The 9,950-nt window shown below is 50.8% G+C and overlaps 1 long non-coding RNA gene across 7 annotated transcripts in view; it reads right to left on the minus strand.

The window, feature by feature from the left end:
* LOC135363568 (uncharacterized) overlaps nt 1–9,950 on the minus strand; it is a 48,096-nt gene that overhangs the window by 11,441 nt on the left and 26,705 nt on the right. For 3 of the 7 annotated variants that reach the window (XR_010409279.1, XR_010409275.1, XR_010409274.1), the window contains exons 2-5: nt 7,925–8,819; nt 7,368–7,504; nt 2,766–2,993; nt 492–599 (exon numbers count right to left, since the gene is read on the minus strand). This is a non-coding gene — a long non-coding RNA (uncharacterized LOC135363568). The remainder of the gene's footprint in view (nt 1–491; nt 600–2,765; nt 2,994–7,367; nt 7,505–7,924; nt 8,820–9,950) is intronic. The other 4 variants (XR_010409276.1, XR_010409278.1, XR_010409277.1 and 1 more) reach the window with 4 other exon arrangements.

Here is a 9,950-nt window from a genome sequence, read left to right on the forward strand (position 1 = left end):
TTTGCCAGTTTCCTTCTTTGTTTTGAAACATTTCAGTGGTATAATTTTATACTATGTTTATGGTCTCGCATCCCCTGTGCTACAGTGACGTTGGCTCAATTCGCAGAACACCCCATGTCTTTTGGAAGTCGGTGATAAGAATACGCAGCCCGCAAGTGAAGACCATATACAGACATCCCACACCGTGAAGAGCATCAGCTCTGGGATTCAGAAGACCCGGGTTTTGTGGCCAGCAGCGTGACTTTGAGCCTCGGAGCTCTGAGTGTAGATGGGGATCGGGGGCTCATCTCTCAGGAAGGCTGTCAAGGGAGAAAGCACTGGAAGAGGCAGCCACAGATGCTCAGGAATGGTATCTCCTCTCTAACTTTCCTTGCGCTATGGCAGGAGCAAAGCCCCCCTCTTGGAAACGAGGGCCTCCTCCTGAAGGAGAAAGGGAACTATTCAAAGAAAGAGGAAAAAAAAAGCAGGAGGGCATGCTTGACCCTGCTCACCGTGCCAGCAACCAGGCGGCTGAGCCAGTTTCTGAAATGCTTTCCGCCTGAGGGTTCAGTTCCTCGCGCCCACTTCCTGCCCGGGGTGTGTGTTGGCTCAGAGGCTTCCTGAAAGGAGAGAGGCCAAAGCACTCAGAGAGCTTCCCGAGGGAGGAAACCCTGACTTCACAGAAGCTGGAGGCCGTGGGAGCTGGAAGGCAGAGGGGATGTCAGGGCCCCGCTGGGGATGCCGGTTCGCGGAGGCGGTAGACCGCACGGGACTCCAGGTGGTCTTCCACGTTGGGGCGCAACAAAGGGCATCGTGTATTCATTCAGCCCACCAACCCTCCCCGTCCCCCCGCTAGGCGCACGTCTGGGGCGGTTCCTGGGGTGGAGACAGGCGGGCCCCAGCACCTCTGTGGTCCTGGATGGAGGCATGTGCTGAGGGTGCACTGTGTTCCTGGAGCTGAAAATCACGGAAATAATAGCCGCCAACCCACACTGCTTACTCTGCACCAAGCTAAGGGCTCTGCATAATTGACCACTGAATCCTCTCTCAGCCCTGGGGGCCACTGGAGCTGTCTCCATTCATAGGCGAGGAAACAGAGAGCTTAAGTCAGGTAGCTGGAGAGTGAAAGCCACTCCAGGCATGGAGCCCCTCTGCGAGCCAGAAATGCTCTGGTCCCTCAGTTCTAGAGTGTGAGCCCTCAGTTGGGCTCTTCGGTTGGATTTCCAACCTCTAAACAAGCTGGGCCTCTAAGGGAAAGTAGGATGGTGGGTGCCAGGAGCTGGGGTCGGGGGGACATGGGTGCTTGGTGTTCAAGAGCTTCAGTCTGGGAAGATGTCTGGAGGTGGACAGTGGTGATGGCCGTATAACAGTGAGAAAGTGCTTAATACCACCGACCCGTTCACTTAAAAATGGTTAAAATGGTAAAAAAAAAAAAAATCATTTTATGTAAATTTTGCCACAATAAAAGTTGTTTTTCACGGGTACAGGGGAATAGAGCTGAGCTCTAGAAATGCTCACCACATTGCACAAGAAATGGATCCTCTTTCATTAGAAAAGGAATTATTAAAGATAGAAGCCAAGGTATAGATTTTCCATAGATCAGGGGCCGTAACCAGGTAGCAAGTCCCAGGTTTGAGATTTAAAAGAAGTCTGGTTTATATGTATGACACTCTGATACAATCAGCTACCTGTTCAGCTAAGTCAATTCCGTTCGCTTGTTCAAAACAAATGTGTTGTGTGAATCATTCAGTGTCCTGTACGCAAAATCGGGGAGCGGGGGGAACCTGGGTCTCTGAACATAATCTCTAATACAACAATGTTATCTGCTAGCAGCAGGGAACTTTCCAGGTGCTCAGGAGACGGGGTCTGGGAAGGGAGATTACTCTTGACTGAGCGTGCCCCATTCTGCCTGAATCCTCATGACCGCCACTCTGGGAGGGGCCTGAGGACACTAAGAGCCCGGGGGTCAAGCACCTTGCAAGGTGGGGGACAAGAGCAGGCTCGGACCGCCCAGGGGGGAAAGGATTCAGTATTCCCATGACTGGCCCCTTACAAGCAATGAGTCACCACATTTAGAATGAAGACAAAATCCAAAACATCACTTTAAATGAAGTCACCCCTCATGTTTCAAGGAAATTAAGGCTCTAAGATAGGGTAAGGAGCTGCCCTATGTCACACGGCTTGTTGGCATCTCGGGAAATTATTTTCTTCCTTTTTGTCTTTTCTCTGTCCCTCGGCAAGTATTTATTAAGGCCCTTGTCTTAGGCGGCAGCATAGAGAGGAGGATAGAAACACAAGTGAAATAAGTCAAGCAGAGAAAGTCAATTATCATATGGTTTCACTTATTTGTGGAACATAAGGAATAGCATGGAGGACATTAGGAGAAGGAAGGGAAAAATGGGGGGGGGATTGGAGGGAGAGATGAACCATGAGAGACGATGGACTCTGAGAAACAAACTGAGGGTTCTAGAGGGGAGGAGGGAGGGGGGATGGGTTAGCCTGGTGATGGGTATTAAGGAGGGCACGTACTGCATGGAGCACTGGGTGTTATATGAAAACAATGGATCGTGGATCACCACATCAAACACTAATGATGTATTGTATGGTGACTAACATAACAATAAAATTAAAAAAAAAAAAAAGAAAGAAACAGATTTGAATCAGCCTGTCTGGTTTGAACCTGGCCTCCACTATTGATTAATTGTGTTACCTTGAGCAAGTTACTTAACTTCTTGCCCACTAGTGTCCCATCGGTAACATAGGGATGTAAGGATTCCAGAACCTACCAGTGGGGTTCTTAGGAGGATGGCCTTGGGGAGCATGCGCAGTGCTCCAACACAGCCCAGGCACTCAGCAAGCTCCGCATCCCTGTCCTCTGTTACTCACTCCCGTGTCCCCACACCAGGCACAATGGGATGCAGAAGCTAGAGGAAGAGCTGCGTCAGCTTCGTGATTTTGCCAGGTGTCACCTTCACGTCTTCTTCCAGCCTCCTGTCCAGGCCTGTGCTCTCTGCCTGGGGAATGCACAGAGGACCAGCTCAGCTCCTGCCACCAGGAAGCCTGAGTCTGACAAAGACATTGACAAATAAACCATCGTAAGGCAGCATGGGGAATATTACCTGTGTGTTAAGTGAAAAATTATAATCCTCTATGAATTACCTCAAATAATAATGTATTGCTCAGTGCATTCCTTTCCTATTGCTGTGTAATGAATTCCCACAAACTTGAAGGCTGAAAACAACACCCATTCATTAGCTCACAGCTCAGGATGGCAGATGTCTGGGTGGAATGAGCTGGGTTCTCCTGCCTGGGTCTCACAGACCGGGGCTCCTATCTGGGGACCCTGGGGAAGAATCCATCCCCAGGCTCATTCAGAGACAGAACCCAGTTCCTTATGGCTGTGAGTCTGCAATTCCCATTCTCTGCTGGCTGCCACCTGGGGCCACCGTCAGCTCCTGATGGCCACTGCATTCCTTCCCATTTTGCTCCCTCTGCCTTCAAACCAGCAACATCATGTCCTCTTATGTGTCGATACACAAAATAATTCACATGGCCATGCGTAACTTAAAGGGGGCGGGAAGCTCCATCCCAGCATGGGGCCAGGAGAGAGGAGCCTGGACGTCTTTGGTGACCAGCACTAATGACTGCCATTAGGTAGTGAGTCACCAAAGAGAAAGCAGTAAGTGTGAGCATCCACTCTGTGCTGGGCTCTCTGTTGGGGACCGTATTAGTCAGGACTCTCATTTGTAAGAGAAAGAAGAAAGCTCACTGAAAGGAGCTCTAGGGAGACCCCAATACTAGGTCTACAGCCAGAAATGAGCCCAGTTGGCTTACAGAGTCCACAGAGGAATTGCAGGACTCTGTCTCTGGGACTGGAATCAGAGACGCAGCTCCATCCAGACTCTCCATCTACCTCCCAGCTCTGCTCATGCACATTCTGGGTTTGCCTGCTCCTCCAGCAGAGACAGAACTGCTGGAGGCCACAGTGGGGACTTCAGTGGGATGAGAGAGCAGCTTTCTCCCTGTTCTCATCTATTAATCCCAGGGAAGGACATGGACTGGTCCACCCTGGGTCCCATGCCCATCACCAGTGCCATAGCAGGGAGCTAAGAACTGGCCTGAGATGGAGTTAAAGAACAAGGTCTACAAGCAGGAAAAAAAAAAAAAAAAGAAAAGAAAAAGAAGATAAAAGGAACACCAAGGCTCCTACAGTCACCCCAGTTGCTTCGTGTTTATTCTATCTCCATGAAAACTCGGCAGTAAATGTTGTAAATCCCACGCATCAGAGGCAGACGAGGGATGACAAGATTTGCACACATAATAACATTTGTTCACATCATAACAGAAGTGAGATTTAAAGTCTGTATTCCTCCAAAGCCTGTGCTCTTTCTGCTAAGCCAACTGAGATTCTTCTTGAAAGACTTTTTCTGAGTCCTTTCTGCATGAACAGGCCCAAGGAAAACGTTTGGGAGAACATGTCCTGTACACTGTATCCCAATAAAATTTGAATCCATGTTTGGGAGTCTCAGAGAGGGGTCTGTATTCTAAAACATGGGATTCTTTTTATAATCACTGCCCCAAAGCACAGCCCAGCCCTGGTGTTTGTCTTCATTCCTTCACTCTGGACCATGTGGGCCAAATTTCCTCTTGGGTTTGCCAAGAGCGCAAGTAACACACTCAAAAATACATCACCTCAACAGGGGGAGATGTGTTGCTTTTAATCAAAGGAACACTGATGTCAACAGGAACCCTGGAGGCAAAGTTCTGGCTAGTGGCTCAACCTACTCTCAACTCAAAAACCTCCTGGCTGTCACCACTGGGTCCGGACACCACAGGCACCCCCCGCTTCCAGCTTCTGACCTCAGAGTGCAGGCGGGAGTGGGGAGACACAGAGGTGGCCCTTTTGCCAGAGAAATGGCCTCCAACACCAGCCTCTGATGTTAACCTCTGAGACTCTGTTTTATGCATAACAGAAGCCGCCCCTGGGCGCCGCCTATTGCTGCCAAAGTCAGCTACGGCTGGACATTAGGCAACAGGGATTTGAAACAAGCCATGGCCATTTCAACCTTGGCTCTGCCATCATGAGCATGTTCCTAGGACAGGAACGGAGGGAACATTCGGGAAAGATGTGATTCAGTGTTGAAGCCAGGTAACAAGGGGTCAGGAAAACAGCGAGTCTGCTCAGGAATTTCCCATAACCCCTTGGGCCAGGAGCAAAGAGTATTTTTCCCTGGTTACCTGTGTCCCTTATTGGATTATGCCAGTCTGAACAGTGAGAAGGAAAAGATGAAATGTTCTTTATCTAAAAATGCTAAAAAGGAGTCCCAGACTACTATGAAAGTGCTAGGTCACAAGACAAACAAGGGCAGGGTCTGCTACCAGCACGATGCTCAGGACTTTCTTTAGTGGTCATGGGGGAGACATTACATCTCTGGACGGGGATGACATAGCATGTGTCCTAGACTCTACTGACAGCCACTTTGTGACCACATGGGGACCCGGCTTTAGGATGGAGCTGATGGCATGTGTGTCAGTGCAGGTTTAACCAAAGAAGCAGAACCAGAAACAAAGACAGAGTAAGGGATTTACTATAATGAATTGGCTGACACAGTTGTGGAGGCCAGACAAGAAAGCCCAAAATAGTAGGGCAGGCTGTCAGGAAAGGCAAAGTAAAACTCACAGGATGGGCAGAAGCTGCTCCACAGGCAAAATTTCTTCTTCTCCAGGAAAGTTCTTCTTCTTTATCAGTTCTGCTCTTAATATAATTCAACTAATTGAGTCAGGCCCACCCAGAATATCTAGGATAATCTCCTTTCCTTTAAGTCCACTGATTATGGACTTTAATCACACCTACAAATACCTTCACAGTAACACCTGGATATGTGTTTGACTGAATAACTGGGAACTGTAGCCTAAAAGAGTTGACACATCAAAAGACCATCACAGTATGGAATAGGGAGAGAGGAAAAGATGATTTCTTAATGGCTTCATTGAGTCCCTAGATCAAACCATGCCTGAACTGCACTACCTCTGTACTTTCCAGTTGCACTTTCCATAAATTCAGCCTTTGGCATCTCAAGCTGTGTTTTCTGTAACTTGCAGCCTGCAGTCCTGACTGACACAAGAGGGACCCAAAACAAGGAAGTAACAGCCTCATTCTGACCAAACCTCCCAAGAAGGGTTATGTTCCAGTCTGGGTCCCAGATAGTGTGAAACACATTGTCACACACCAGGGTGAATAAAGGGGTGGTCACTGCTACTCAGAGGAAGATGTTTATTGAACACATGCTCGTGTTGGCCCCGAGCTCTGGACACAAAGACACAGAGGGGACACTTGCTCTGCCCGTGGGGGATGGGTAAGCAAGCAGACGGCAGCCAGAGTGGACAATGCCTGGCAGAGCAGAGGAGAGTACAGGGCCCATGGGAGCCTGTGCAGGCAGCAAGGACCCAATCCAGCCTCTGTGCGTCAAGGCAGGCTTCCTGGAGAAAGTGACGTTTCTGCTCTGTCTGGAAGGGTGAGAAGCAGCAAACCAGGGAAGCGAGGTGAGGGAAAGGAGCTCCAAGAAGAGGGAATGGCAGGGCGCCTGGGTGGCTCAGTTGGTTAAGCGACTGCCTTCGGCTCAGGTCATGATCCTGGAGTCCCGGGATCGAGTCCCGCATCGGGCTCCCTGCTCAGCAGGGAGTCTGCATCTCCCTCTCCCACTCCCCCCTCTTGTGCTCTTTCTCTCTCTCACTCTCTCAAATAAATAAATAAAATCTTTAAAAAAAAAAAAAGATTTAAAAAAAGAAGAGGGAATGGCATATTTGAAAGGGGACGGCCACTTGGGTATGGTGACGATGAGCCCTAGTGACTGCTAATACTGTGTGATTGGGAGCAAGTCCCTTAACTTCTCTGGACCTTGGTGCCCCAAGGGATAATGATAGAATAACTGCATTAACACCTGCCCTGGTCTTGGAACCGAGTTAGGTATCATCGTCGCATCACCATCATCACCAGGAAAGGACTGGGAGGGGATGGTTGGAGACCTCAGACAGTCTTCCAGGCCTCGGGGAGCCAGGGAAAAACTTGAAACAGGGGGCTGGCAAGAGTGGATTTCTGTTTTAGAGATGCTTCCTGGGAGGAGAAAGGACTCCAGGCGGTGAGAAATTAGTCATGATACGACTGTGGGAAAGAATCTTGCAGCCCACTTCCACAGAAAAGGGTCCAAGACATGGGGATGGATGTTTGCTCTGAAAAAGAGCTGAATCTGTCTGGAGGGTCAGTGATGAGTGCTTGGGGACAGACTGAGGAATGAGGGTGGCCTTAGGGTCTACAGGGTTGTTCTGGGAAAGAAGTTACCAGAGTTTTAAGCTAAGGATGGCAGCACCAGGGAGTCATCACAACTCACCTTCATCTTGGGAAGAATTTGCATTAGCCAGAGCCACCGTGAGCCTGGAAGGTGACTCCAGCAGGCAATGAGCTCCCCATCCACGGAGGTATGCAAGCAGACTCTGGATGCGCACTTGACGGGGAGACGGGAGGAAGCTAAAGTACAAGGCAGGTTGGTGGACATCATTTCTAAGTTCCTCCCACCTTAATCTCTGTTATTCTGAATCCCAGAGAGATAGCGTGGTAATTTCCTATGGCTGCATAGCAAATCACCACAAACTGAGTGGCTTAAAACAGCACCGTCTGTCTCAGAGTTCTGGAAGTCAGAAGTCCACCCTGGGTCTCAATAGGCTAAAATCAAGGTCTGGGCAGGGCTGCGTTCCTTTCCGGAAGATCTAAGGGAGAACCTTTTTCCTTGCCTTTTCCAGCCTCTGGAGGCTTCCTGTGTTCCTGGGCTGTGGACGCTTCCAAGGTCTTCAAAGCCACCAGAACAGGATCTTCCAAATTCTCTCTCGCTCATGCACCACGCCCGCCCCCACCTCCACACCCATCCCACTTCCCCACAGCATCCCTCACCTGGCAGATGGAGCCTCCTCAAGGCCGGCCCTGAAGTCTGCTGTCCCGCCATCACCCCATGTGCTCTGGGGACTTAATGGGTCTCTTTCCTCTCCTCCACGAGGACAGCAGCTCCATCTCCATCACTCACCATCTCGTCCGTCCTGTCCATCTCAGGCCTGCCCACTGCAGACTCTCATTAAATCCTGCGTGCCCAGGGGCGCCTGGGTGGTTTAGTCAGTTAAGCATCTGTCTTCGGCTCAGGTCATGATCCCAGGGTCCTGGGATCGAGCCCCGCGTCGGGCTCCCTGCTCTGTGGGAAGCCTGCTTCTCCCTCTGCCCCTCCCCCTCCCCATGCTCGCTCTCTCTCTCCCAAATAAATAAATAAAATCTTTAAAAAAATACTATGTATCCAGTGAATCAACAAAGAATCCATAAGAAAATGACAGGCATCTGCTGAGAGTCATCTGCTCGTTAGCTCTGGCTGTTCAGCTGTCCTGGCATAACGAGGTACCAACATGGGGCTCATGCTCTAACACACTACGGGGGGTATGGGAGAAACCTTTGCAGGAAGACAAAGACTTTAATCTGTCGGGGAATTCCTGCCTGTATTTTTAACAGTCACCTTCCAAATGGAGCAGCCTGATGCTGAAGGAGCCGTGGAAGGGGCTGGGGCCGGGGGTGCAAAGCAGGGAGCAGCAAAGGACTTGGTGAGCAGAACACACATGTGGGTTCCGGAGGTCTGCCCGCACCCAGGGCAGGGGGTCTCTGGCAGCTGGGGTGGAGCTGATTCAGCTGTGCTCTGTGCCTTCCTCCCGGGCTCGTGCCTTGCTCTGAGTAACAGGATGATTAACCATCAGGTTAACTCGGCAAAACCTTCCTTACGGATCTGCTCTGCCCAGCTGGCTGCAGGCTGCTGAACAGAAATGAGAAAGGAGTGGTAAGGGAGGGAGATGAGGTCCTGTCCGCTCAGTGTTTGGGGCTTGGGGTGCAGCAGAAGCCTCCGATTTGCCCAAGAAGCTCCATCAACAGCCACACACAGTATCCCAAGTGAAACGAAGCTGGCTCTCCCAGCAACATGTTTATCTCGACTTCAAACGCCCAGACAACTCCTGTTTTCCGGCAACATCCCCTCAATCTGAATGGTCCAAGGACTTGTTTTGGTGCATGGGCTTGTTTTTCCTCCCTGTCCTGAATTGGAACCTCGTTCGATGAACCCATCCAGAAGCCCCAAGCATTTCAAAGCTGGCCTGGCATCCCTGGCTGGGCTGGCTTGTCCGACAGGGAGGCCCACGCCCTAGGCACCTCCATGGAGGGCGTGAGGAGACTCCTTCATCCAGAAGAAAACCACCTCTCTGTTGGCCGCTTGCCCCCCCTCCAAACACACATAGTCCTGCCCTGTCCAAGAGGGTGCCCCAGAGACTGTCCCCAGGTCATCTCAGTAAAGGTGTTGAGAGAACACACGCTCACCTGCCAAAGAGAGGGGGCATGGCTGGGATCCCCACCCAGGGCTTTAACACCAGAAAGCTAGGTAAGTAAAACCTCAGGCCTGGAAGAGACCAGAGTGACGCTACTCTGTTTACGGACAGGGGCTGCGTGGGCACCGGATCAGGATGGGATTTCTCAGGGCAGACACAGCAGGGGGAGGCTGGAGCTGGACACACACCTTCCTACCCTCCCTCACAGCCAGAGAGGTCGGAGACAGACAGACAGACACAGGCCCAGATTTCTGTTCCTTATTAGCCTTGTGATCTTGACCAGTTTCACGTCCCCTGAGACTTTCTGCTTCCTCGTCTGGGAAATGGGAATAACCCCACTCATCCGATGGGGGCTCACGGCGTGTGTGACCACCGCTGGGACGACTGTCACAGAAGTGGTGCCAAGTGATGCTCTTCTTCTCTCTGACAGCTCCTTGTCCTTGATGGTTCCTTAGTCTTGCTTGGGCAGCCCAGGGACCCCAACTCATCTCTGACTCTGAGGGTCTCGATCCTCACAGGGGAATAGAAGGATGGATGAGGACAGGGCACAAAGTCCTGTCTGGACCCGT

This window comes from Mirounga angustirostris, unplaced genomic scaffold, assembly GCF_029215605.1.
Source record: "Mirounga angustirostris isolate CCGP_5_RB_7025 unplaced genomic scaffold, mMirAng1.0.hap1 SCAF_2, whole genome shotgun sequence".
NCBI classification, from domain to species: domain Eukaryota; kingdom Metazoa; phylum Chordata; class Mammalia; order Carnivora; family Phocidae; genus Mirounga; species Mirounga angustirostris.